The sequence below is a fragment of the Nomascus leucogenys genome, chromosome 11 (genome assembly GCF_006542625.1).
Source record: "Nomascus leucogenys isolate Asia chromosome 11, Asia_NLE_v1, whole genome shotgun sequence".
In the NCBI taxonomy this organism is placed as follows: Eukaryota; Metazoa; Chordata; class Mammalia; order Primates; family Hylobatidae; genus Nomascus; species Nomascus leucogenys.
The window spans coordinates 114,941,131-114,968,410 of NC_044391.1; the positions used below are offsets into that span (position 1 = coordinate 114,941,131).

The 27,280-nt window shown below is 45.4% G+C and overlaps 2 long non-coding RNA genes and 1 pseudogene across 3 annotated transcripts in view; all 3 read right to left on the reverse strand.

Moving 5' to 3' along the window:
• LOC101178612 overlaps window positions 1-12,659 on the reverse strand; it is a 45,977-nt gene extending 33,318 nt beyond the window's left edge. Inside the window, exon 1 of the long non-coding RNA XR_001116549.2 lies at window positions 12,586-12,659. This is a non-coding gene — a long non-coding RNA (uncharacterized LOC101178612). The remainder of the gene's footprint in view (window positions 1-12,585) is intronic.
• On the reverse strand, window positions 1,925-3,058 carry LOC100585438 (annotated as a pseudogene). Its single transcript, XR_004032365.1, has one exon. The product of XR_004032365.1 is annotated as a developmental pluripotency-associated protein 2 pseudogene (transcript).
• A 6,300-nt stretch (window positions 12,660-18,959) lies between the features above and the next one.
• Window positions 18,960-27,280, reverse strand: part of LOC105740508 — a 59,647-nt gene continuing 51,326 nt past the window's right edge. The window contains exons 4-5 of the long non-coding RNA XR_001116544.2: window positions 24,558-24,640; window positions 18,960-19,574 (exon numbers count right to left, since the gene is read on the reverse strand). This is a non-coding gene — a long non-coding RNA (uncharacterized LOC105740508). The remainder of the gene's footprint in view (window positions 19,575-24,557; window positions 24,641-27,280) is intronic.

Consider the following 27,280-nt stretch of genomic DNA (forward strand, 5'->3'; position numbering starts at 1 on the left):
ATTCACAGGCATGATCCTAGCACACTGCAGCCTCCAACTCCTAGGCTCAAGTGATCCTCTGGCCTCAGGCTCCCAAATAGCTGGGACTACAGGCACACACCATGTACCCAACCATGATCCATTTTTATGAATAAAAACTTGTGGGTTTCACATTAACATTCAAATATTTCACTTGCTAGAAAGATGACGAAGAGTTTAGTTTCTTAGCTGTATGAAGGTTTCTGCCCACCTGACCTGATTTACTGTGTTAATCAACCCACTATATCTTTCTTTACAGATAATGTAATGGTGAGTGCCTGCCTCCTTCCCAGGTATTAATATATTTTTCTAAATTCTGAATTAACAAGATCCTAACACATAAAGGGATTTATCAGAGAATTCGGTTTTTGGTTTTTTAAGGTTTGCAGGGTTTTTGTTGTTGTTGTTGTTGTTGTTGAATCCAGGGGTTCTCTTTTTCTCATCTTATTTAACCCTGGATAAATAGAAGTTTAAAAAAAAAATCCTGCATACAGCTACTGTCACAAAGCCGGCTGAATCAAAAAACCTTCCCCACAGCCTATATCCCTCCTCTGAGTGGTTGGTCTAAATTTCTAGAGTTAAAAGATTTCTTTCTCTGGGTCCTTTGAAATAACCGTAATTAACACTTATGTAGAGGCTTATGATACAATGGTATCATCTAAAACAGGAGTCAGCAAACTATGTCCTGCAAGAGATTCGCAGTTGCAACAGAGACCATATGTCCCACAAAGCCAAAAATATTTACTGGTTGGCCCCTTACATAAAGTTTGCCATGCCCTGACATTCACTATCACATCGATCCTCGTAAGCACCTACCTAGAAGCCGATTCTTGTTTTGATAGCCACATGGACTTCAATATGAACAAGTATTCGAGATGACTTCTCAAACACTACCTGCGAAGAATACCAACTTAGGGGTGTAGGGGGGAAAGGGGCAGGGGACAGTAGAGAGGAGGATTAGAAATTTGACCCCAATAAAGAAAATTAGTCATATGGAGAGAAAACAGAGAAAAAACTCAATGCTCTCCTACTGAACAGGATGCCCAAAGGCCAGGACTGTTGTTCCACACGCCTCTCCCCTTGCCCACGTTCCCCCTAAATTTCCTTATGCTTATACAGCGGTGTGTTGAAGCCAGCTTGTGTGCTCATGAGAGGCAACCGTGTGCATCCTGTTCGGGCTCCACGTTCAGTGACATCACATTGGTAGTTTGACATCAGCCATGATAAAAGTATTTACACCACAAAAATCAGCAAAAGCTACAAATCACGGCTTTCCCCCGCCCCCTGCCCCCAGGGCTGACTGTTAAACATCTCCTATCACACCACAACAGATACATACATACATACATACATACATAATTTCACATAAAAGGCACTATATCATACATGGTATTTTCCCCTTCAGCTGCTGAATGTTGGCTGCAGACAGCTCACAGCTGAGTCCCTCTCTAGGAATTGCCCTAAGCTGAAGGGAACTCCCACACCCCAGGTCTGCTTCCCTCCCTGGGGCAACCTCCTTGCAACTACTCCTCAAGGCCAAGATAAAAAGTGAAAAGGCCAGACCCATCTCAATGCCGAAAAACTTCAGCTCCAAAGCTACCCCTGGGTTCAGCTGGGACTTCTGTTGCAATTGCATCAGAGAGAGAGGGAGAGAGAGAGAAAGACAGAGAGAGAGACAAGAGAGGAGAGAGGAGAGAGGGGAGAGGGAGAGGAGAGAGACAGAGACAGAGACAGAGAGAGAGAGAGAGAGAGAGAGAGAGGAGAGACCCATTTGTCCACAACCAACTTCTCTCTTCATCTCCTATCTTGAGTTACCTATTTCAGTTCATTTTTGATTTGCTTAAGGTTCTTTCTGGAGTATTTTTCTCAGATGGGATACCTGGATGATATACTTTTTTCTTTTCGGTGACTTTATTTTAATGGGTTTTCAGACTTACAGAAAGGGGCTCTTCAGATGGGGCTGTGTCACTGGTCAACCATCTTCACTGTGGAGTCCTAGTCACTACGCTTTTGTTTTGCAGATCACGAAGATTCATTCAAATTGTCTCCTCTTCCTTTCCTTCATAATAGGTTACACGGTCTGAACGTACATCCCTCCTTCTCTAGTACATTGTATTCAAAGAGGTTGCTGCTGCTTCTCCATTGTCATTAATCTTTTCATCATCTTCTTATTCCTCTTAGCATAGTCGGGGCATAACATATTATCTTCTATGCCTGGGGATGGGAAAATGCAGGCAGGTAACAAGAAGAGAGAAATCATCCTCCTGTGAGTGGTAGGCACCCAGGCCTGATCTGCAAGAAACTGCAGGCATACCCAGCCCTTTGTGTCTCCTGAGAGACGTCTGCCATGGACCACACACCACCTGACATCAGAGGTTTGCATCCAAAAGCCCTCAACAGAAACAGGATTGGAACATGAATTCACAGCCTTTGGCTGAACAGCTCTTGCAGCAATTTTTGCCCATGATGCCAACATGGCTCCCTGCACTGAAGTTGTCACTTCAACTGTATTAGTCTCTTCTGTTCTTTCATTCATCTCATAACTTTTCTGAAGCCTCTTGCTCTCTTGGTCACTGCCTTGTGTTTCCTCGAACATCGCTGTAATCTGGTCTCTTGTGACATTTCAGGCGTATCTTGCTGTTGTTCAGGGTAAGCATGCTACAGAGCCTCAGATAAACTCCTACTTTCTTGCCATTAGCACTCAAACCAAGTTGTTGACACCAGTCCCGCTAAGTGTCCTGATACACCTTATTAATGGGAGGCAAAGTGGTCGGCAAGGGAAGGGCTGGTATTTTGCATCCAGCTTTTTGTGGAGCTGTAAATTGTTAATGTGTTTGAAGTGATGACCTTGATTGTATTTCTTAGGCTTCTCCAGTTTGACATCAGAAGTTGAAGAAACACTTGGTTCCATTTGTTCCATATTTGAGTCATCTTTAACTGGCACCAATGTCAAAATCACACTTCCCTCATCAGCTACTTCCCCCCCAAAGAAATTCTTCTTGCTGCTATCCAAATTTGAGTCTGACATTTTCAGCAACACCCCTGTCTTGTCCACTCGGTGATACGATTTTTAAAAATTAGGCCGGGCGCGATGGCTCATGCCTGTAAACCCAGCCCTTTGGGAGGCCCAGGCAGGTGGATTGCTTGAGTCCAGGAGTTCAAGATCAGCCTGGGAAACATGGCAAGACCCCTGCCTCTACCAAAAAAATATAAAAATTAGACAGGCATTGTGGCGCGTGCCTGTAATACCACCTACTCGGAAGGGTGTAACTTTTTTTTTCCCCTGGCCAGCGAAAAGGTATTTTAGCTGGCTCAAGTATTTTATAGACCTCATTCCCCTCTCTCCAGCTTCCCATTATTTTTTTATTTTTTATTTTTTTTTGAGACGGAGTCTCGCTCTGTCGCCCAGGCTGGAGTGCAGTGGCGCAATCTCGGCTCACTGCAAGCTCCGCCTCCCGGGTTCACGCCATTCTCCTGCCTCAGCATCTCCGAGTAGCTGGGACTACAGGCGCCCGCCACCACGCCCGGCTAATTTTTTGTATTTTTTTTAGTAGAGACGGGGTTTCACCGTGGTCTCGATCTCCTGACCTCGTGATCCGCCCGCCTCGGCCTCCCAAAGTGCTGGGATTACAAGCGTGAGCCACCGCGCCTGGCCCAGCTTCCCATTATTATAGGTGAGAAGTGTGACACTGTCTCTTTTCTGTTTCTTGGTAATTAATGTTTTTCTCTTTGTATTAAAGGGTGCAAAAGTTTCTCTTTTTACCTGCTGTTCAAGAATTTAATTTGGATGGGTTTAGGTATGTGACTTTCAGGAACCCCACGAGTTCTTTTTAAACCTCAGACCCAAGTCTTTTTCACTCAAAGAAATCACCTTCTATCATTTGTTTCATGGTTCTCTCTTTCGTGTGTTCATTTTTCTCTTTCTCTTGCAACTCCTATTAGGTCTCCTGGGTCTAGCCTCCTAGTCTCCTCTTTTGCCCTCGTGATGTCCACCTCTGTGTTTTTGTTCTATATTTGGGATATTCTTGCACTTGGCCTTCTCAGCCTGCTTTAATGTATCCAATGAGTATTTTAGTCAAAGCTCCAGGAAGTCTGTGTTTCTTTGTTTTTGTTTGTTTGCTTGGGATACTGTGGTTGAATGTCCTTCTTGCGCTTCTGCCCTGGCTGTCTACTCCAGCAGTGATTTCCATGAAGGGCTGTTCGGCGGATGCTTCCTCTCCCTCTCGCTGCCCACTGAGGCCCTGTAGGTGCCGAGTTGTTTTTTTATATCTGTTCTTTGAAGTTCAAGGCCGGCTTCTGGGGGTTCTTTCAGTGATCACAGTCCTGTGAATGGTGGGAGGGATGGCCCCTGTGGGCCATCAGTGTAGCTGGATATAAGGGGTCAGTCCCAATTAAGGCATGGGAAGGAAGGAGGCCTCTCAGTCCCACCACGTCCCCACGTTCAGCTTCTCTTCAGCAACCTGAGACTAGGAAAGCCCATCCATGAATGCCAAGGTAGCCCTTTCCATGGGTCCATGAGTCTAAAGGAACCAAGAGCAGGGCCTGCCACAGTTGCAGCTTCATCCCCAAGCTTTCCACCCACTGATTTATAGGGGAGAAATCCCCTCCCCGGCTCTCTTCACGGGGCCAAGATTTGAGTAGAGGGCAGACAGGGCACCATCTAATGAAAATCTCTATCTCGCCCCAGCCTTTTCATAGAAATCCAGGACACCCTGGATCTACTGTCCCTGGGGAATGCCTCCTTAACTTCTGAGATGATTTAACTCTTTGTTCTCCACATCTGATTTCTTTGGATGAATCCTTCAAAGTTATGTGCATTAATGACAGATCCTTGAATAATTAGATTCACTTTAAAATTGTGTTCATTGGGAAAACAACTGGGTGAAAAGGGCAGATTACAAAGCACGTGTGTGTCTGTGTGGGGGTGTGTGTGTGTATCTCCCACATACACGGATATATCACATATACTCAGAAAAATGTTGGCATGGACGAACACCAAATTGTTACCTGTAGATGATGAGGTTATAAATACTTTTATTGTCCGCCTTTTTCTTATCTAAATTGTGTAATATTTCTTGTTTATGAAAGATACAAGAGCTTGTTCAATTGTTAATTCAGCAAAATGCATTACAAAATGTCATTTGACTCTTACAGGTATTTTCAGAGGGTGTGAGGAGGGAGATGGCAAACAACCCTCCGCCTCTCCGTCTCAGTGTCTGTCAATGAGAGCCCACTTTGACAGCCCCACGCTCTCAGAAGGCTCAACAGGCTGTTAGTAACCGGTAGAGAAAAGGAGGACCACAGACAGAAGCTTCCTGCCCAGAGTCACCCAGGACGGCCCCCGCCCAAGGATGGACCCCAGCCTGGAATTGGCTCCAGAAGCAAAGGTTAGACCCCTCTGATTTCCCAGGGGTCCCCAGCTGTCTAGTGCTGGCTCAAAGAGGCTGGACGGTCTCTCAGAGCAGAACCATTTCCAGGTGCCTGCTGAGTCTCCAGCACCAGGCACCAGCACTTAGCAGCCACTCGGGAAACTGGCTGAATGAATGATCTCACAGCCTCTCGGTTCACTTGATAAAATCAGACATATTAGTAGCTGTCATTGCTTACTCTTGGGCCATCTTTGGATTTGCAATTCCATCTAGGTGACGCGGCAAAATTTGAGTTGTATAGGAAGATTTCAGCTCAACAAAAGGATTCACACTTTTTGATTTGTTTAGGAAGATTTCAGCTCCTGCTGGTTCACCCAAGAGGCTTCCTTTCAAAGAGCTGAATTCCCTATCAGTGGACGTGACCTAGAAGGGGCTAGCTATCTCCTGTCAGAGGCGATATGGAGGGGTTCCGTGCTGGCTATGAAGAGAGACCAGATGTGCTCTAAGCATCCCTCTAATTCAAACTCTGTGACAAATGCAATTCCTGGTTCAGAAATCTTATGCAAATTTGCCTCTTCCTTCCAAAAATATTCTTTAACCCTGATGTCATTCCTGTGCCTATTAAGACTCTCCTTTGAGGCAGCCAATTATGATTCAAGGGAAAGGTTGAGTGTGTCCTTGTAGCAACCATGAGAGCAGCTGGCCTCCTCCACCCAAGAAAGCCTCCTTGGAGCACCCTGGACTGGCCTGGGATCAGTTAAGGAGAGTTTTACGGAACTGTGTCCCTGGTCTGTTCCACAGGTATTTGAAAGAACAAATCCCAAGGAAGACATATTGGAGGACAGGTGATATTTAAAGTATTAACCAGAGATACAGAAGCACTAGCCATTCAGAAATGTTGTGATACCAGGGACATGACACAGAGCAGGATCTGCAGGTCGTCTGCATCTGCTTATTGGATTGTGGGGAGGTTCCAGGGTGGGGGCCGGGCAGCCAGTGCAGCAGGGCTGTGCTTGAGAAGCTAAGAGCAGCAGCCAGTTACCAACTGGTTCAGAAGGCTTTGAACAGTTGAAGAACCAGAGTGGCCATACCAGCTAGAAATCAGCCCGGCTCTCCAACCACTTCTGAGCAGGCTGACCTTCTGGCAGAGGCTGCAGCCCCGTTCCTGCAAGCCACATTTTATGGAGTTCTTTTATTAGTCTCTCATGTAACCCATAGCTGCATCATAAAATTAAACACCCCATTCTGTACATCAAGTCCACTGACTTCTTGAGCCCTGATTAGCACTGGACTTTTCCCTCTGGGAGTTCCATGAAAGTAACATTATAACGGACAGAAATGAGTCTTTGCTGGGAGCAGCCAAATCCGCAGACTGACTGAGCTTCTGCGGGAGTCACCATGTGGCACGGCATGTCCTCCTTTATCGGAAGCGCCTTTGCCAGCTTCCTATCCATCACTCTCTGCCTCTTTCATTCCTACCCCTCGCCATCCTTCTGTGGTAATCCCTCCCCCCTCCCAAGCTCCTTCCAACTCCTAAGATGACTTAATGCCACGAGTGGTTAAATGCCTGCCTGGAGTCACTGTCAGGGTAGCCCCAACTCACCCCTGAGAATATATTTAGCCTGTGGGTGATCGCCCAGTTGGAGAGGTTATCTTTAGCCTGGCAGACATTGGGAGTCAATCTGCGCCATGATGTGAACAGCAGAGGGAGGAGGGAAAGGAAAGGAAACGAATACTCCAGAGTCTACAACAGCAGCACTCAAGTGTACTCAGGTGGTGGAGAACTAAAAGTCGAAGTGTGCTTCCTGAAACATGAGGCTCTTCCGGGAACACCCTGGAATAATGGTCTGTTTCATTCCATCCCATGAACTAAGAACAATTTTAATAGCAGAAAATATGGCTGCATTATGAGCAGGCAGTATAAAACCACAAGCACACATGTTCTTTTTTTTTAAAAAAAAAAGCCACAAACTCAGCATGATTGGTGGTTTTCAAGCTTTCCCATTCATATCTGTTTACTACTTCTTCATTAGTTGTGTTGCCTGCAGGTGCTAAAGGTTTAAAATGGAAGAAAACGCATGGAAAAAATTTACATGGAAAAATTACATTACCTGAGTTAGGGAAAAGACCACTACATTCGATTTTCAAGGTGGAACGCCTCAGTCCACCTCAGGAATACCAAGGGCTGAGCTTGAAAAGCTCCAGGACCTGTTTCCAAACTATTCAAGAAAGACCGTGCCCTTTTCCTTAGGGCACAGAAGTAACTTTCCTTAACATCATCCCTCCTTTCCACTCACTAAATCTTCCCTGTTATTGTTTATATCCACGGCCTCTTGGTTGACCTTCCTTATAGAACAATCGATTAGAATCTTTTTTCAAAACAACTGAATACTTGCTAGTTATGATTAGAGGGAACCTAGGCCCCAGTGTGAACCAAGGCCAGGGAGCCTCCGGGGGTGGGGAGGGACTTGCTCTGTAGGAAAGGAGACCCGCCAGGCCCTACCCTGAGTCAAACAGTCCTGCTCGTTGGAGGGGAAGAGCAGTTCTTTCTGAGCGTCCCTCGGCCATACATACCCGGGTTCTGTGAAGAGCAGCGGGAGCAAAAGGGAAATTGGGAAAGACCACCTTGTTGAAGTCGTTCAGGAAATCAGAGCACAGATGGTAGAGCTTTGGGACTGAAAGCTCACACAGAGGGAAGAGGGTTGAATAATCTTCTCCCCCACCGCCCCCCAGATTCCCCAGAGCTTTCACTCCAGGGTGCCAGAGGGTGCCCAGCAGCAGCAGGCCCCTGGGAACTCCCAGGATAACCCAGAGGCAGTCCAGACAGCTGGGAGTCCTTTGCTATGGGCAGGCTCTGGGTACAATGCCGCTCAGAAGGTCATCCCTACTCAGGTGGTGAGGCCTGGGGAAACTCAAGTTACTTTGCCATGTACTTCAGTAAGTGAGTCATCTCTTAGCCTTTTCTTCCCTAGACTGAATGATGCTCATTCCATCAACTGGTTTATTAAGCGCACCCTTTATTTTGCCATTATATGAGTGCATTTTGGTCCTCTGTTCAACTAGAAGTTACCTTATTTGTCTCTACCAGTGTATAGCAGAGTAACCAATAAGTTGGACATTTAGAAATACTTTAACAAGAATTCACCCAACAAATAATTTCCTGATCTCTATCAGTTATGCTTCTTACAATCCATCCTGACAATGTACTGGCACTTGCTACAATGGCCTAACATTTCCTATACCATTTGTGACTAACCATGCATCCTTACATCATTTTTCCACCACCCTTGAGTCAGACTAGCCTTTTTCCAGGTAATATTTGAGATATCCAAATTTTATTACTCCACACTTTTAATTACCGAATGTCATTCAGAATGTGCAAGAGTAGTCTTCTAGTTCTGAAGTTCAATGGGCCTTATATCCCTTTTCCAGAGCACCAACAACTATAACAATATCATCAACACCTGCAAATGTATTCAGTTCACAATGGCCTCATTAAGTCATCATAAGAAAATATAGAAATATTGCATATGCATGCATGTAGCCTCTCTGGGAAAAGAAGTTTTAATGATGGCTGTACCTGCGGAAGGAGATGAGTTGGCAAGTTGATGGTTGGAGGCAGAATGTTCATTGTATACGTTTTTGAATCATTGTAATTTTTAGATCATGTGCATGTATTACTTTTTCAATTAAACTTTTTAAAAACTAGCTCTAAACAAACAAACAAAAAATAACAAAGAGCAAGACAGAGCCCTGATCCCCTGGGCAGTGGCCCTGACGGCTGCCTAGAGTTGATATTATACCCTATGGTGTCAAATGTCTCCTGTGTCATTGGCCCTACGGAATGCCTCACTGAATTCAAGATGGACTATGCAGTGACCTGCCTGGTTCCTGGCCCTCACAGCCCTCTCCCCGATAACTAGGGCAACATGACTTCCGCTTGTTGACTCAGTGCTAGGTCCCAGCCCCAGCACTAATCCTGTTCCCAGGCTGGAGAGATTTTACGGGCTAGCAGCTTGGGTTACTCTGTCTCAACCCGCCTGGTTGCTGGCAGTGTCCTGCTCTTTGTGCTGTCTTGGCAGAGTGGTCCAGACCTTGTCTGGTGGAGACACACATCTCCATTTTTAGCTTGCTTGATTATGAAATTTATCAAGGGGTAAAGAGGAGACAAGAGATACCTATTCGATCACAGCTTTCCCACTCTCCTCCATTTATTCACCAAATGCGGTTACTGAGAACCTTCTATGAGTAGGATACTAAACCAGCCTGGGCAGAAGCAAGTAAGAAGCAAACGAGTATACCAGTGCCCTCCAGGAGCTCATAGTCTAGTAACAAAGACGAATGAGCTGGCTGCGGTGGCTTATGCCTATAATTCCAGCACTTTGGGAGGTCAACTTGGGAGAATCACTTGAGGCCAGGAGTTCAAGACCAGCCTGTGCAAAAGAGTGAGATCTATCGCTACAAAAATAAATTTATTTTTAAATTAGACTTATTTATTTATTTATTTATTTATTTATTTATTTATTTATTTTTAGACAGGGTCTTGCTCTGTCACTCAGGCTGGAGTGTGATTAGAGTTCACTGCAGCCTTGACCTCCCAGGCTCGGGCAATCCTTGCACCTTAACCTCCTAGTAGCTGGGACCACAGAAGAGCGCCACCATGCCTGGCTAATTTTTTTTTTTTTTAATTTTTTGTAGAGATGGGGATCTCCTTATGTTGCCCAGACTGCTCTCAAACTACCGGGCTCAAGCAATTCTCCTGCCTCAGCCTCCTGAAGTGCTGGTATTAAAGATGGAAGCCACCGTGTCTGGCCAAAAAATTTTTTTAAATTAACCAGAGGCCAGGCGCAGTGTGGCTCACGCCTGTAATCCCAACACTTTGGGAGGCCGAGGCAGGCAGATCACCTGAGGTCAAGAGTTCGAGACCAGCCTGGCCAACCATGGTAAAACCTCCTCTCCACTAAAAATACAAAAATTAGCTGGGCATGGTGGCACACGCCTGTAATCCCAGCTACTTTGGAGGCTGAGACAGGAGAATCACTTGAACCCAGGAGGTGGAGCTTGCAGTAAGCTGAGATTGCGCCATTGTACTCCAGACTCTGGGCTACAGAGCGAGACTCTGTCTCAAAAAAATAAAATAAAATTAGCCAGGCATGGTGGCACACACCTGTAGTCCTAGTTACCGGGGAGGCTGAGGCAGGAGGATTGCTGAGACTACAGTCAGCCATTATCATGCCACTGCACTCCAGCCTGGGTGACATTGTGAGACCCTGTCTCTAAAAAATAAGTTAAATAAATAAAAAATAAAGACTGATGGAGTCCAACTCAAGAACTTTAATGCAAACAGGCAGGTATGAGGGAGGAGAGAAGGAAGGATTGCTTTCAATCACCGGCAGCAAGATACGGAGCAGCCCAGGAAAGCTTTCAGAAGGGGATGACATTGCTATTAAGACTTGTGAGCTGAAGGGAATTCAGTAGCTGCAGATAGAGCCTTTCAGATCGAGGAGGTGGCCCGCGAAGGGGATCCCACTGTCACAAAACATAAAGGCTCTGCACTTCCGTTCCCCCACTCCTCGGAGAAGGAGGGTGAGAAGAGCTGGGCCCTCAGAACCCAGGACCACATAAGGAGTCTTTTCTGTTTAAGACAGCCTTCTTCTCCCCTATTTGTCTGGTAAATACCTCGTCTTCAAGCCCCGGCCTAAGGACGCCTCCTCTGGGAAGCCTACCATGACTTTTCCAGGCAGGGCTAGTTGTCCTGTCTGCTGCACTCCTACTACCCTCTGTTCCAGAGAGTTAGGGAAATTTAGAAGTTAGGCAAACAGGCTCTGCCACCATTCTGCCTGAGTTCAAATCCTGGCTCAGCCACTGCCTTGCTGAGTCATCTGAAGCAAGGCACTCCCCTCTCTGGGCCTCAGTTTTACCATCTGCTAAACGGCGTTAACAATGGCACTGTCCTCCTGAGGTCACCGTGAGGATGAAACAAGGCAATGTCCCTAAAGCAAGCTCCTGCCGTAGTGTCTGCTCTTGTTACTCATAACCCTGGGCTGCTCTTACTGGACGGCGCTTGTGACCATAAGAACCCTGAGGGCCAGGGCTATTCATCTCTGAATCTCTCTCTGCAGTGTTTAGAGGTGTTGTCCACAGGGCAGGTGTTCAATTTCTGTCTTCTGAAGGACTGAACAAAACATGGCTATGAAAAGGGACAAAATGAATCAAGCCTTAATGCAAAGACACAGTAAATGCAGGTGAAATGATGGGAAAGGAGAAAGGAATGTAGAAAAGTAAATGGGGGAGAGGAGAGGGTGCCACGCCTTCAGAGGAGAAAAATTCCTATTAAATTCCTGTTCCGCCTGTAATCTCAGCACTTTGGGAGGCCGAGGCGGGTGGATCACCTGAGGTCAGGAGTTCAAGACCAGCCTGACCAACATGGTTGAAACCCCATCTCTACTAAAAATACAAAAATTAGCCAGGCGTGGTGGTGGGCGCTTGTAATCCCAGCTACCCGGGAGGCTGACGCTGGAGAATCGCTTGAACCCCGGAGGCGGAGGTTGCAGTGAACCAAGATCTCACCACTGCACTCCAACCCGGGCAACAGAGCGAGACTCTGTCTCAAAAAATAAAAAATTCTCGTTCATCTCTTAACGTGGGGACTGCCCATTTATATTTGGACGGTATTTTTCTCTGGCTTTCCCACTTCCCGGGGCCTTGGAGTTCCCTCCCCCGCAGGGCGGCTTCTCTCCTACTCCTCCCTCCTCCCTCCCGCTCCCCAGGGAAGGGACGCAGCCGCAGCCCTGACCTCGCCTCCCACGCGGGCCAGCAGCCGGCCAGCCCGCAGGCGGGGCAGGAAGGGGGAGCCGCGGCTCCGGGCACCCGAGATCCTTAACTGCAGCTTCCAAAGCCCTGGCTGATCCTAATCAGTGTGGGAAAGGAGCGCCGGGCCCAGCCCGCCGGCCAGAGACGCCGCCTCTTTTCATAAACTTTATCGCCGCGGTGCACAGCCGCTGATAAAGCACCATAAATAAACGAGCGGGCGGGAGTGCGCGGCCGTCCGGAGGCTGCCGGAGCGCACGCCCTGCCTCGGCCCTGCAGCTCCCGGGGGAAATGAATCACACGCCTGGCTGCAAAGAGCAGCATGTTCTCCTCTCCAGACCAAGGCCGTAAATAATCCTGCGTTCTTTCCCTACGTGGAGACCCTCACCTTTTGTTTTATGCATTCCGTAAAAAGCCCAGGAGTTTCCTTCCGGCTGCCTGGCCTCCCCTCCTTGCCCCGGGAGTTAGGAGTGCTATGTTCTGAGTTAGGCGTTTCCCTCGGGTGGAGCTCTTGGGCCTGGGTTGGGCCTGGGCGTGTGGCTCCGTGATCATAAGTCCCCTCTGGCTCTTGCACAACAGACCGAGGCTGGAGCAGGGCAGGGAGGCCGCAGTGGGGGCTGGGTTAGGAGGGGGGTGGTTTGACATCTCTAGTGGTAAGTGACGGTGAGCCCGGTTTCCGCCGTGGTGGCCACGGACATGTGTGGTGGATAGCCTGCTGCAGCTGAGTCATCCAGGAACCCTGGGCACAGCTTATTCAGAAGTCAAGGGAGAGTGCATAGCCTGATCACAAAGAAAGAGGACGTTGCCCCACTTGATGGCGTGTTCAGCAGGCCGCATGATCCGTGTCCCTTAGCTGTTGAAGTTTTGACTTGGGGGGGGGGGGGCCGAAGTTAATCTATGGTACAATTTTGGGGAGTAGAGTTTGAGGATGATTCCATGAATATGAAACAATCTAGAAAGTCAGGGGTGTGTGGAACAGCCCAAAGCAGGCCAGCTCCGCCACAAGGTCCAGTCTCTAACCCAACCCTGCTGCCACTCAGCGCTGTGGCCTCGGGCAGCCACTGCCCTTCTCTGAGCCTCAGTTTCCCCATCCTTCTAATGATCTCTAAAGAGATCTTCCGGCTCTTCTGCTCACTTAGTGAGAAATAACAAACTTGCTATAAATTCTTCCATTTCCGAGGTGTCCCAGCACGGGCCCCTCTGAAGAAACACTGTAATGTCCACTTAGAAGAAACCGGGGCATGGGCCGTTTCCGTAACTGACACCTCGTTAGCGAGATTAGCACCGGAAATTACCTCCTGGGGAGGTTACAGAGGTTCAGGAGCCCTCCAGCCAGAATAAAGTCAGCTTGTGAGGTAAAAAGATTTAAAATAAAATCCAGTACTTGATTACAGCATTTGGTCAGTGTTTCTCTGCGCCCCAAGGATAAGCTCCATGGCGGATGGGGTTCTGCTTCCTGTGAGAAGGATTGGCTGGCTCGAAACATCTCATCTCCAAAAGTCAAATGTTTCCTTTAGTGGGAAGCAGGGCTGGGAAGGAAGGAGCTTCTGTGCAGCTCTAGAGAGAGAGGAACTAGGAGTCCTGATAGATTATTTATGGTTCAGCACTCCTAGAGAGTGTGGATTTTGGGAGCTGACTCCTCCAGCCATGGACAACAAGAGCAGATCACTCATGAAATAGAAATGAACAAAGGCGGCCAGGCTCAGTGGCTCATGCCTGTAATCCCAGCACTTTGGGAGGCCGAGGCGGGAGGATCACGAAGTCAGGAGTTCTAGACCAGCCTGGCTAACATGGTGAAACCGTGTCTCTACTAAAAATACAAAAATTAGCTGGGAGTGATGGCAGGCGCCTATAATCCCAGCTACTCGGGAAGCTGAGGCAGGAGAATTGCTTGAACCCGTGAGACGGAGGTCACAATGAGCCGAGACAGTGCCACTGCACTTCAGCCTGGGCGACAGAGTGAGACTCCATCTAGAAAAAAATAAAAATAAAAAATAAAAGACATGAACAAAGGCCTGGTTCTTCTGTACCCATTTCTGACAACACATGTCCCAGGAAACACGTGGCCCCAGACGGCCTTCATTTCCTGCTCTCCGGACACAAGGCCACTCAGTCTTGTTTCCTTTATTTGCATAATGTCAAGAAAAATGAGTCACACCAGATTGTCATGTGTTAAGTAATATTGGCAAAAGGTTTCCAACTTAGAGTTGATTTCTTAGCAAGGACCAATCACTCATACAATTGCTGATTTATTACGATGTGAATGTGATCATTTCTCTGAGTCTCAGTTTTCCATCCATGAATCCTTGTGACTTAATTTTTCATGTAGGATTGTCATGAGAAGTAAGATATTTAAATTTCCAGCACAGAAATAGGTAAAGGAAACATCTAAGTGTAACTCCTCCAAAATCGTTCTTGCTTCCAATTTTGTCTGCTGTTGTGGAGGTCAGTAACCAAGGGAAAAAGGGAGAAAACACATTAAAAAAAAAAAAAAAGATAAGCCCGAATGTAAAAATAATTGGACTAACCTGCCGATTATTTTACAAAGAATAGAAGCCCTAGTGTAGTGGTTCTGAAACTTTTAGAGTCACAGAACTTTGTAGAATCTGACAAAAATCACATCCCCCACGGTCCCATACACACACAAATATATACTTGTCTTTGCAGGTCATTTCAGGCGTTCACAGACCCCTGAAGCCCCACCTAAGGACCCTGTTAAGAATCTCTGCTCTGGAGAATAATAAAATGTTGAGCTTCTGTTTCCTAATCTGTGAAGAGGATATAGCACTCACTCCCAACCAGCTTCGTGGAAGAGAAGGAAGAGGCTACGTAGACCTGTGCTGTTAAAACATTGGTTCTCTGCCTGGCAGACACGTAATATTGATGCAGTTCTATTATCATCATCTGCCACAGTCGTTCCCTATTCTGCTTCATGGGATGTAAATTTCTTTACAAGACAGAAGTAGCCCTGTCTGTGAAATTCCCAAAGCAAACCCTTCTGGTAAGCCAGCACTGTAAGTTTTCATACTTGACTGTTAGAAATGTAATGAGTCCCCACGGAGACCAAAGGGAAGGCTGGAGGTAGCTCTGCAGGCTCTCAAAGGGTAATAATTGCTGGGGCAGGAACGCACCAAATGATACCCTTGTGGTTTTAAAAGTCAATGTAACTTTCCAAAGAGTCCTCCTTTCTCCCAGAGTAGTTTGCAGTATTTGAGAAATAAACCCACTGAAACAAAACGTTGAGTTTGGGGAAAAAGCTCCTGATATATCAGTTAAAAACTAAAAGCTTTTAATGTATCAGCAATATATTAAATAGAATCATCCATTTGGTGCAGGGAACCTAACTGCAATTTCTCCAAATATCACCAGTAAAATAAAGGGATTGGATTAGACTTTGTTGTCCTTTAATCTTCCTGGGTTTGCAAATCCTTTCAGAATTAGATATAAGATATGGTTTCTGGCCCCAGAAAATACACATTTACTGCACATGTAACTCTCACATAATTTTACTTGGAATTTAGGGACTTTACAAAATCCTGGCATTCCGTCGTGGACCACCAGGTTCATGAAAGCTAAACTACCCACTCTCTAAGGCCTCTTCTGCCTTAATAGGCTTCAGAGTCTTCAATTCCGTCACCATTTTGCAGAGCCTCTGCAAGGAGAGGAAGGAGCAATGTGTTCTTCCTACAACTGCTGTGAAAATAACCATGCTTTAAACACTCAATTTAGGTTATGTTTAGAAAGCGTAGTCCAAATAAGCAGCTCTTCAGGACAATGGCATAAAACTACAACTTGAGGTTTTTTTTCCTGGAAGACAGGGACTGAGAAGGATAGAAGGCCTGGATAGTGCAAGATAAAGAATGGGGTGTGGTCAGAACACGCAGATGGCACAGTCCTTGAAGAAGTCAGTGTTAAGGGTCTCAAGAAAGCGTGGGCGAGCAGCAATCTTGCCTCTGTGGGAAGTGGTAGGGGAAGCTAAGCAGCTTCTCAACACACAGAGGGGTTCTTTTGACGGTACCTGTAGCAGGCCTCGCTGTTGGTCATAAATATTGACTGCCCCTCCCTGAAAGAGGATGACGTTTCTCTCCCTCCTTGACATTCCACTTGGCCATGCTATTTGCCCTGGCCAGTGAAATGCGCAGAAATGATATCTCTCACTTCCAGGCAGAAGGTCTAAGAGCCAGCTCAAGGTTTACCATGTGCTCTTCTCCCCATGCATGAGGCTGGGAGGGTTCTAGGCCTACTGCACCCTCAGCGAAGGGAACGTGGGGCAGCGCTGCAGTCAGCCTCTCAGGCATCAGGTGACTGCAAGAAAATATTTTTGATATTGTAAGCCTGTGAGATTTTGGAGTTGCTTTTTACTGCCGCAGAGCCAGGCCTAACTTCCTGATATACCATCCTCCTTTGGGAAGGAAGAAAGATGGATTGCAGCACCAGCCAGCGTCTGAAGGAACTATGTGCACCCTCCTCTTTCCATCCTCCCCACTCCTGACACTGTTAACAGCACCCTCCTGTCATGGTTAGTACTAAGTGTCAATTCGATTGGGTTGAAGGATGCAAAGTATTGTTCCTGGATGTGTCTGTGAGGGTGTTCCAAAGGAGATTAACATTTGAGTCAGTGGACTGGGGGAGGCAGACCCGTCCTCAAAGTGGTCGGGCACCATCTCATCAGCTGCCAGCACGGCTAGAATAAAGCAGGCAGAAGAAGGTGGGAGAAGCTGACTTGCTGAGTCTTCTGGCCTTCATCTTTCTCTTGTGCTGGGTGCTCCCTGCCCTTGAACATCAGACTCCAAGTTCTTCGGCTTTTGGACACTTGAACTTACACCAGTGGCTCTCTCTCTCTCTGGCCTTCAGCCACAGACTGGAGGCTACACTGTCGGCTTCCTGACTTCTGAGGTTTTGGGACTCAGACTGGCTCTCTTGCTCCTCAGCTGGCAGAGGGCCTATCGTGGGACTTCACCTTGTGACTATGTGAGTCAATTCTCCTTCATCTATACATCCATCCTATTAGTCCTGTCCCTTTAGAGAACCCTAATACACCTCCTCATCCACAATGACCCAAGGAACTGTAGAGCTCAGCTAAGAGCCAGTAGCCCATCAGTCATGCCCCCTGTAGCAGGTTCAATGATGCCCCCCGAAAAGAGATGTCCACATCTTAACCCCCCAAATCACGAATGTGACTTAATTTGGAAAAGGAACCTTGCAGATATCATTAAGATTCTCCATATGAAATCATCTTGGATGACCAGGATGTGCCCTGGATCCAAGGACAAGTGTCTTTCTAGAGATGAAGAGAAGACCGAGGAGATGGAAGCGATGCAGCTACAAACCAAAGAACCCCTAGGACCACCAGGAGCTTACAGACTCAAGAGAGGCTTCTTCCCTAGAGCCTTTAAAGACAGCCTGCAGGCACCATGGCTCACGCCTGTAATCCCAGCACTGCGGGAGGCCCAGGCAGGTGGATCACCTGAGGTTGGGAGTTTGAGACCAGCCTCACCAACATGGAGAAACCCCGTCTCTACTAAAATACAAAAATTAGCCGGGTGTGGTGGCAGAAGCCTGTAATCCCAGCTGCTTGGGAGGCTGAGGCAGGAGAATCACTTGAACCCGGGAGCTGAGGTTCCAGTGAACCGAGATCGTGCCATTGCACTGCAGCCTGGGCAACAAGAGTGAAACTCTGTCTTAAAAAAAAAACAAAAAAAAAAAGAGAGAGAGAGAGAGAGAGAGCCTGCAGCCTTGCTAACACCTTGATTTTAGACTTCTGGTCTCCAGACCTGTGAGAGAATAAATTCTGCTGTTTTAAGCCACCCAATTTGTGGTAATTTGTTACAGTGACCATATAAAACTAATAATTTCACTTTCGCAAAATAACTTATCTTCATTTGTTCCTCTCTTTGATATACTTCTTAAAGGCAAGAGCTACAAACCAGTATACTAATGGACTGGGGAAAAAGCCTGCCTTTCTGTCTATCCAGTCCCCAGGGCAGGGCCGTGATTACGGTGAAAGGGAGGGAGAATGCCAGCTCACAAAACCTGACTGCTCCACTTCCTCTCCAGGGGAGACAGCAGCAGCGAGAGAGGCTGAATCCGTGATTATGGACTGTGCAGAAAGTGAGTCTCAAAATAAACAGCTCCTGGAGTCAAAGCTCAGGGGACGACGTATAGAATTTTAGAGTCTTCGGGACAGAGAGAGAGCAGGTAGTTCAACTTCTTCAGGGAAAGTTTTTAGAGGGACAAGAGAGCAAGGAATTTTGTATATTTGCATATGTTTTTGTTTTATTGAGGACTCTGAGGCCTAGAGAGCAGAGAAATGTGTCCAGGGTCACAAACTAGGGGCTGATACCAACGTCACCACCCAGTGCAGGAGGGCTCTTCTTCCACCTCTGGGGTCCTGCCTCTGTGGTGCTGTCCCCAGAATGGGGGCTTATTACATGACAGGTCTCACTCCCTTAGGTCCTTCATAAGCCCTCAGCTCTCCTGGTCTGGGTACCCCACTCCATGTCATTTTAAACATCTTAAAATGCATGCTTATCTCATATCAAATGTAATTTTTCTCTTTAAAAATCTTATGGTTCTTTTGTAATTTTTGCTTCTGAAAGAAATTGCCTATAAACAACTTGCTTGATTTTATATTTTCTACAGTTTTCAGTAATCACCATACAAACCCAGGAGAATCTAGCCATAGATTGTTTTCAAAAGCAGTGAAATTTATATGAATGCTGCATTTCATAATTAATAAGATTGGCATTATGCTTTCTGTTTTACAGATTTAATTAACATTTTTATTAATTTCAGGTTTGCCTTTTAGTGTTTTGATCGGGAAGTATTTGGGGAAGCCTTCACATGAAGTATGGTCAACAGGTGTTAGCAGGTAAGGTAGACAGAACTGGGTGGCAGTGCCTGAAATGTCCAGCAAACATCTCGGCTTGTGGGCCTGAGTGTAGGTGAGGGAAATAGCAAGAGACTGGATTTTAAGCACTGAGCCAGGCACTACCATATCCATAATCTCCTCTGAGACTTGGAAACCAAGCTGGGGCCAGGTTACAAATGACTTCACATGCCATTCTCCCCGCTGCCTGCCACTTGTACCTTGGGCAGCCACTGGGGACATTCCTGGTTCTGGATTCCTGCCTCTGAGCAGCTCTCTTAACATGGGTAGGAGGCCTGTGCTTCCCCACACCCGTTTCCATCTGTTTGCATGGACCAGAGCCACTTGAGATAGGGCTTTCCTAGGAATAGAAGATAAGACCGGCATCATTCCAGGGCCACAGTGGATGGGCTTTCCCCGCCCAGGAAATGACTGCTGCATTGATCTCTGTGCCACTCAGGCCAGGGCACCCTTGGGGGGAGGATTCCAGTCTGCATTGCATCAAATACCTAGGAGAGGGAAAAGCCATTTAAGCTAAACATATGTTTATTTGACTGAAACAAATAACTCTCACAGACCACAAATGAGACAGGCAGACAGATGTTTCAAGTGGCACTTCATCAGCTGATTGGGCCATCATGCAATATCACTGCACAGAATAATCCTGGAAAGATTCTAGGAAGGGAAACTGGCTATCTTAAAATCTCTCCCTTTGGGATGAATTTCACAGCAACTGCTTTAGATGGTAATAGGGACTGATTATCCCCATTTTAAACCTTAGAACAGAAGGACTACTCCCCCAGTGATACCCAACTGGGAATGGAAGAAGCCAAGAAGACCACAACCCAAGTCTTTAGACTCTGAGATCTCTTTTCGTTGAGCTTGGCAGAACTACCACTCCAAAGACACACAGCCTCTCAAAGAATGCGAGGAGCATGTCAAAAAGACATAGAAACTGGCTTGAAAGGGCACCTGCTGGTCAAACCTGGGACAATTTATTTATCAAAATAAATAATAATGATAATAGTTGTAACGTTAGAGTAAAATAGAAATCTGTAAGTCCACACTGATACAAGCAAATACAAAGAAAGAAGAGAAAGCTTTCTTTATAGTAAAATGACAACTGGTAAAAGTAGACATAATGGAATTAGAATCACCATTTAGCAACCATCATAGTGATATTCAGCCAAGAAACATCAGTAGATGTTAGAACTAGTGGGTGAATGTTTAATAAGAAATGGGAAAATTTCGTACATTCAGAGTACCTCCAGCCAAATTCTTATTAACGATGAAGGGAAAAAGAGTAATTTTACAATGAATAGTCCTGACAAATACCACCTCAACTGAATAATCAAAGTGAATATTGGCTGGGTGCGGTGGCTCATACCTGCAATTTCAGCACTTTGGGAGGCCAAGACTTGTGGGGCACTTGAGCCCAAGAGTTTGAGACCAGCCTGAGTGATATGGCAAAGCCCCATCTCCAGAGAAATACAAAAAGTTACCCAGGTGCGGTGGCATGTACCTGCAGCCCCAGCTACTTGGGAGGCTGAGGTGGGAGGATCACCTGAGCCTGGGAGGTCGAGGCTGTAGGGAGCCGAGATCACGCCACTGCACTGTAGCCTAGGTGACAGAGTGAGACCCAGTCTCAAAAAAAAAAAAAAAAAAGCAAAACCAAAGAAAACCCACAGTGAACATCACCAATAATGGGTCAAGTAGAAATCATGCACCACCTGATCAGATGTCAATATCTTGTCAAAAATGCACCTCTCGATCTCATCAGGAGAAAACATTTGACAAACCCAAGCTGAGAGACATTCTACAAAATAATCGGCACATCCAATCAACAGTGTCAGTTATGAAAGTTAAGGAAAGATTGAGGAACTCTTCTGACTGAAGGAAGCTAAAGAGACATGACAATTACATGCAATAGGTGTTCCAGGATTTGGGTCCTTTTGCTAGAAGAAATATTATTTGAATAATTGTCAAAACTTAAATGGCATCTAAGGATTAGGTGGCAGAATGTTTTGATGTGAATTTCTTTATTTTGATGATTGCACTATAATTATGTAGGAGAATGTCCTTGTTTGCAGGAGTTACACACTCAAGTGTTTAGGTTCAGGTTAAAAAGTTCTTTGCCTATTTCTGCAGCTCTCCTGTAAGCATGTAATTATTTCAAAATAAACAACTTAAAGAAAATTCCCAGACGCGAGTGAAAGCGGGGGATATTACATATATTTTTGTCACTTCTTCCAGGAAATAGGCTGCCTTCCTCAAGGACAGGGTAGTAACCAAGGACAAGCTGTCAATTGAGACAGCTTGGTGTGCTTCTAGAAAGCCCTGTTTGCAGTGAATGTCTGCAAATCAGTCCTACATCCCCAGCAGCTTAAATTTATGAGACTTCATTGTCGTTTACAGTCAACCTTTAGTTAACAGCAGCTCTTTCATTTTACCTTTACATCTGACTCATTCAATGAAAAAAATTTTCTGAAAAACAAAACACTGAAGTGTTCTGAAATAGCTTCCATCCATAAGAACCTTTTAATAAATGTGCTTTTTTTAAAAAAAAAAAAATACAAAACCTAAGACTGTAATGTCAATGCTGGTTTCCTTAAAAGGGAGAACAACCAGAAATGAATGTGCTATCACCCAGCATGTAAGATAAACAAAATCAGCACCAGCTTACCACCACACAGAGCAATATACCTTCCTGTTATATTCTCCTTGCTGTCTACTGCTTTTCTGCTAAATTATGAATTTCCAATGAAATGTTATACAGTGTATGACTCTTCTGTCTACCAATAGCTGGCTCGCCCTCCCTCACTGCCTCTCTCCTTCCCTCCCTTCTTCATTGTCTTCATGCACCCAGGGAGATCAGAAAGTGTGTTTTTCTTACAAACCTTAGGAAAACTGTAACACCTAGTGAACCTGTAATTAAACTTAATATAACCTGGGAAAGGCAGAAGAGAAAGAAAATGAAGATTGTGAATCAGATGAGACAGGCAGTTAGCACGTCTCCACTTCCTTTGTGAAAGGCGAGTAAAGTCTGCAGACATCAAGTTCTCTCTGTGTGCTGTGCCTAACTTGGGTCTGTATTTCAACTCTCCTTTCTCAAAGAAATGCCATGTCCTAGGGATGCTTGGAGCATTTCCGCAGCATTCCACAGGAAGCTGCAATGACCCTGCATCCTCTCCAAGTAGAACAGGCTGTCTCCAACTCACAATCTCACTGTGTTCCAAAAGTTCTTTTTTCTTTTTTTGTTTTTTTGAGATGGAGTCTCGCTCTGTCACCCAGGCTGGAGTGCAGTGGCGCAATCTTGGCTCACTGCAACCTCCGCCTCCCTGGTTCAAGCGATTCTCCTGCGTCAGCTTCCTGAGTAACTGGGACCACAGGTGTGTGCCACCACGCCTGGCTAATTTTTTGTATTTTTAGTAGAGACGGGGTTTCACTGTGTCAGCCAGGATGGTCTCGATCTCCTGACCTCGTGATCCGCCCTCCTCAGCCTCCCAAAGTGCTGGATTATATGTGAGCCACTGCGTCTGTCCCCAAAAGTTCTTTTTTAAAGTATCATTTAGAGATTGGAAATAATGTTACAAATTATAATTAGATTTCCCAATTAGCCACAAAAGCTCCTCATAATTAGTGTATAATGTAACCAATACATACACAAGCTAATGTAACCAAGCATGGATGTGCATGCATGTGCGTGCACACACACACACACAAACATACACACACACACACACACAGCCTTCCACATACACAAAATGAAAACAATAATAGAAAAAAAGGCAGAGTATATCCCCTACATCACGCTTCAACAAGCTTCTATGGGCTAGCCCGGGAATCTAACCCAACATTTTTACATTGATTCACTAGGAAAAAGAAAATCGAATCCAATTTAGAACTCAGGTCTTTGGATACATTCCTTCCCTATCCCATAGTTCCGTCTCCCATCACATCTCACCCTGCAACCCCACGCCACCTCATCCCTGACCAGTATGGAATACTCTTCTCAGCTTCTCAGGCCAGAGCTACCTCTTGAAAAGGACATCTCATTCCACAGAGGCCTTCACTCTAACACACACACACACACACACACACACACAGACATATACACACACACAAACATAGAATGACTAAGGTGGCATTTTCTGGTGACGGCTGTGAGACAAGCATCCATAGTTCAGAGGCTACGTTAACATTAGTGATGCATGTTCACAAGCGGCCCATTCGCTTGGAATTCTGATATGAACAAGAACATGGTGAGGGGTCATGCTAAGCCAAGCTTTCATTCATTCCCCCAGATAGAGACCCCAGGCCTATACTCAGTTTTATGATACTGTCCTGTGATCGTTGTCTTGCTGTAATTTTGTTTTCTCTATTTCTGGCATGATGTGTTTCATTGAACACAGAAGATATGACATGTGGGCAGAAAATGAGGCCTAAAAAGAAATTTAGGAAAGCAAATATCATTTGACATTTTACCACTAGATAGGCATTTCATTTAGGACAGGTTTCTAGTGAAACTTGGTGAAATTCTCTTGTTTAAAACATCTTTAGAATAGTCTAATTCTTATGATGATGAGGAAAAGAAACAAGAAGAGGGAGGAGAAGACCTAAATAGCCATTGGTACCAACTCATTGCTGTAACCACACACAGCTATAAATTTATTAGATGTGACACGATTTAAGTTTCAAAAAATGAAAAGAGCATTGCCGGGATGATCTCACTGAAAGTAAAAATGTCCTTGAAATTCTTATTCTGTGACAAAAAATGAGGGCAAATCTGTCTGGTATTCTCTCTCCTTGTTCTTCTTCAAGACAAAGTTTCTAAAATAATCTCAGACGTGGTGTAACATTTGCCAGACAGCTGTTCTAGGGAAGGCCAGGAAGATAATCCTTGGGTCTATCATGGTCTTTTGTATTTTTTTTCCCTTCAGTACATTCTGGGTTCAGGCCAGCACATAGACGCCATGTTCAGAAAGTTTAGAAAGTCTCTCTAGGGATACTTGATGTCTCTGGAGGTCTTTTATGCCGATTTTAGTGGCCTCGTTGAGAAGGCAGTTTCTTGACTTCTTGGCAAAGGGATTGACCTTCAGTCTGTTTCTTGAGGGCAAATGTCTGTTGAGATGAAGCCGTGGCTGAGGCTCACCACTCAGGGATGCACCTGATCTGAATCCTCTCTCTCCATCCCTGAGATAGCTCCCATGGATGGTGAGTGAACCTCCGAACCAGGAATTATAGATCTGTTCATCTTATAACTAGAAAAAGACCCTAGAGGACATTTAGCTTAGCACTCTCCCTTCCAACCTATTGGTGACCCTCACTGTCCAGCAGAAATGAGTTTTCTAGAAAACAAAATTCTTTCTCTCAATACACATGTTCAAAATCTCATGTATATTTTAATACTTATGACTCCATATTTCATTTGAATGAGTGTGATGATTAAATTTGGGACAGAGAGAAAAAGAATCTTGTGTGTTTACACAAACCTAGTATAAAATCCTGAGGTCAGCCCTTCCCTCAAATCTTCAAAACACAGTTCTCTGATGATGCCATTTCTTAAAACTTCGTCCTTTGTCAGAGAACAAAAAAGACCGTTACTAGAAGAGGAGACAGAGGAGCATAAAATATGGACATGGGACTGGAAAACAGACATTGATCTGAGGCAGAGGCAACACGAGAAAAGTTCATAGCTGTCTTTCTGGTCCTGACAGATGGACCCAGGAAGCCAGATTTCTGGCCGTGGAGAAATTATTCTTTTGTCACCAGGCTTCTCCAGTTCTACCATGAAATAGTTGTTTAGTTTGTTAGCATTGCCATAACAAAAAGCCACAGACTGGATGGCTTAAACCACAAGAATTAATTTTCTCTCAGTCCTGGAGGCTGGAAGTCCAAGATCCAGGTGTCAGCAGGTTTGATTTCCTCTGAGGTCTCCTGACTTGCAATGGCCAGCTGCCTTCTTCTGTGTCCTCACATGATCGTTCTCCCCTATGACATTCGTGGTATCTCCTTTTGTGCCCATTTTCTTCTTATAAGGAAGGACACACCTGTAGTCCCAGCTACTGGGGAGGCTGAGGCAGGAGAGTCGCTTGAACCTGGGAGGCAGAGGTGGCAGTGAGCCAAGATCGTGCCACTGCACTCCAGCCTGGCAACAGAGCCAGACTCTGTCTCAGAAAAAAAAAAAAAAAAAAAAAGATAAGGAAGGACACCAGTCAGATTGGATGAGGGCCCACTTAAATGGCCTCATTTTTCACTTTTTCACTGCTTTCAAGGCCTTATCTCCGAATATAATCATATTCGGGGCACTGTGGGTTAAGGCTTCCATACATGAATTTTCGGTGGACACAGTTCAGCCCATAACAGAAAGAATTCTTTTCAAAATAAGGTGCTAAAATCCAAACAATTCATAGGATTTCAGAGTTTTTTAAAACAAGTCGAATGAGAAGTATGATTGAGTCCATGATATCATCACAGGCCCTGAGCTCACAGCAAGTGAACGATGGTCGCGTTGAAGTAAGAAAGCCTAAGTCTGTCTCTTCTGACCAAACCTCTTCACCTGGGTTCTTAGGCTCTTCCAATGTGAGCTTGGAACCAAGACTGGCACTCACCAATAGAAATATAATATGAGGCACTTGAGTTGTTTTTAATTTTCTAATAACCATGTTAAAAACAAGTTTGAAAAACAAGTAGACTTAAGTTTAAAATATATTTTAACTCAATATATTCAAAATATCATCATTTCAATATGTAATCAGCATTTAAGAACTGTGAATGAGCTATTCTACATTCCCATTGCCACACCATGTCTTCAGGCACTGGTGACTATTTCATGCTTATGGCACATCTCAATACATCCCAATATATCATGCTTACAGCCACATTCCTGGTGCTCAGCAGCCACGTGTGGCTGTGCAGATGTAGGGAGTGGCCAGGTCTACAGTGGCCCAGGAAATTTACCTGTGTTCTGCTCCAGTCTGAAGTCTGAGGGCTTACTGAATGAGTAGGATGGGCCTGCAAGGAAAGAGATACCATGAGGTCCTCAAGAGTAGTCAGTGCCTTTGGGGATCGTTATGGAACTCGTAGAGTGGCCTAGAGACTTGTGAATGGGGCCCTGTCACACTGGTGCCTTTCAAAACTCAAGACCTTATGGGCTAACCAAGGACGTGGCTCAGGAGCAGAGCAACCCAAGAAGGACATTGACCATCCTCATGCCTCTCAGCTCTGACTTGGCAAATAGTCCAAGAAAGAATTCTTACCTCAGCCCTCCATTCTTCCACTGACTGGTCCAATTATTTAAGCCCACACCCAGCAGGAATCAAATAGGTTTACTGAGAAATGTTATATTAGGTTACCTCCCCTCACGGCTCTTTCCTTTCAGGCCAGCTTTCCAGGATTCCATCACTGAGGGAGTGGGAAGAAGGATGTTTTCCTGCAGACCAGCAGGTGCCTTATGATGGTGTCATATAAGAAAATATTCATTGATACAGAAGAGAATATTTTCTTATATGATTGGGGGAGCATTCATAGTTGGTGAAAAACTTTGGAAGTCAATGGCCTTGGAGGATTATTGACTTGGGAAAATTGTATGGGAAGTTGGAGGGGTCCCCACTCCCCAAAGGGTTTTAAGGCAAGTCTAGTGGCAAAGCAAGTGGCCTAAAAGACAGACCAAGGCAGCTTTCTCACTGCAATGACACAGGCTCTCTCTTGTTGCCTGTCCTGAGAGAAGTCACCTAAACGTGTCATTAACTAGGAAGAATTGTGAGATTATCCACAGAGCTAAGGCTTTTGCCCTAACAGCACGTTCCTAGTACTGACATCTCCCACTTACATGTGATTTCCATGATGTCTAATAAAACGTTTGATCCCCAGAACATCCCTGTTAGGTAGCCTGGAAAACCGAGGCTCACTGAGGCAGCCAAGTGAGTGTGTTGTAGAGGATTGCAAAACCAGTCTTACCTCAGGTCTATATAAATAGTACACAGGGTCATTGACATGTTAACATATCTCCATGTGTAGTAAATAAACACTTAATTAAAATTGGTTGAATGAATACAAAATAAGAAACTGATTTCCTTGAAATTTCTCAGAAGACAACATTTCCAGGTTTAAGTGTGCTCAGAAAAATGGATCAAAGTGTCTTTGCCTGATTAATATTGTTTAGGAACAGCAGAAGATATTTTCTTTAGTCTAGATTTTTAAAAAGAAAATCATT